The sequence below is a fragment of the Toxorhynchites rutilus genome, chromosome 3, assembly GCF_029784135.1.
Source record: "Toxorhynchites rutilus septentrionalis strain SRP chromosome 3, ASM2978413v1, whole genome shotgun sequence".
Taxonomy (NCBI): Eukaryota; Metazoa; Arthropoda; class Insecta; order Diptera; family Culicidae; genus Toxorhynchites; species Toxorhynchites rutilus.
Window position 1 is genome coordinate 272,763,121 of NC_073746.1, and position 2,054 is coordinate 272,765,174.

Here is a 2,054-nt window from a genome sequence, read left to right on the forward strand (position 1 = left end):
CAAAGAGAAATTATGATCATGGTTTGTCCACCTCTGATCATGGTTTGTCCAAAAAATAACTATGGTTTGTCCGGTTTTAGCAATCGCCATTTTTTTTTAATGAAATAAGTCGAATTATTAAGTAGATGTTGCATTTCTCATTGCATGAGTTTACTGTCATCATATTGATCCATTCATAATTTAGACTTTCATCAGAATATTGCCTTTTCTTGGGCAATTTAAAAGTCAACACTCAACACAAAGAAACTTTATTTCTGCTATGCGCGAAGGACACCGTAAACAAACTGCAGCGCGCCAAGCGGTTGCCACAGAAATCATGTGAACAAAACAACATTAGTGAATCGGACAACTCATGATCAGAATTCAGGTCATCGGAATGCGTTAATTACATGGTTTAGCTATGTAAATCTGATATAAATGGTGTGCAAGCATGATGTTTACAATATTTGTAAGTGTTATGATCCAGAAAAGGTCTAAATACGTGCCAAATAATCATATGGTGATTGATTAAATGTTAGCTCAAATGAAGGGCACATTGACGATTAGCCAATAGGAGGTGGATTTTATAATTGACTAGCTGACCCGGCAAATTTCGTCCCGCCCAAAATTTGTTTTTTGTTATCAATACCTTCAAACATTCACGTTTTCTTACTAAGCGCAAGTTCATTAGTCCAATCGCAGAACTGTTCATTGATTGATCTTTTAATCGACCCCGTTGAATTTACCTTTTGCTATAAAATTCCTAGTACTTCTACCAACCTTATCATTATAATATCAGATTATTTTCAGACACAATTCTCGTTCAAGATTTTTCAACCACTTGCAAATAAAATGTTTCTGCGTTACATGGAATAAATGTTTGATACAGAAAACATGATAGAATAAAGACAGACCCCTCCCCTCTTCTCCACTAAGAGAGGGGGAGGAGTGTCTATTAACCATTGAAACGTTTCGTGGCCCCTAAAATCTTCACATGCCAAATTTGGCTTCATTTGCTTGATTAGTTTTCGAGTTATGCAGAAATTTGTTTTTCATTTGTATGACAGCCCACCCTAAGAGAGGGGGAGGAGTATCTAACCACCATAGAATCATTTATTGCACCCTAAAACCTCCACATGTCAAATTTGGTTTCGTTTGCTTGATTGATTCTCGAATAATGCAGAAATTTGTGTTTCATTTGTATGGCAGACCCCCCCCCACCTTAGAGAGAGGGGTGAAGTATCAAACCACCATAGAAACTTTTATTGCACCCCAAAACCTCCACGTGCCAAATTTCGTTTTATTTGCATTTATAGATTTAAAACATGTGAATCTGTAAAAATATATTATAAAACTACTGTAAATCATGAGAAAGACAATTTTAATTATATGTTTTGAAACATTTGACTTCCGGATTTCACCGATTTTTTGGAAGTTTGTTTCTCAGACGCAGATAAGATTTTCTATTTATGGGTGTGTATGATGATCTGATCATTTCACCATACCTAGTCACGATTCATGTCCGAAAAACATCTTGCTGTCTGGTGTGATACGAAGATGTGATACCTCATTGGATCAGACTAAAGCAGTATTTCCTAAGCTAATCTTGATTTTATCAGGTGAAAAAAGTCATGGCTATTTTGAATATGGAAACAGAATGAACTGGGATTTCCCCTCATTCCCGTGAATCTTTAGTTTAAATAACAGAACTTTATGGCTTACATTGTCGTACGCTTCCTTTTCTACATCCATTGTAGTTGTTTTGGTGATTGTTTTGTTACACCTGGTGTTGTTCGTTTCTCTGACAAGTCCAAATCCAAACTGTATTTTTGATGGGGAAAACTGTGAATATGGAGCACAGTATCTCAAAAACTTTAGAGAGAGCAGATAGACTGGGTGATATTTCCCAGAATCACCTACAGAAAATATTCTACAGTTAGCTTCTCAGTATATTAATTCAGAATTCAGATCAGATTACCACAAAAAATGCACCTCAAGGTTTCTGTTGCGGTATTCAAAACCAAATTCTGTTTCGAATATATTCTGTCAAAAGTATCATTGGAAACCAAACAGCA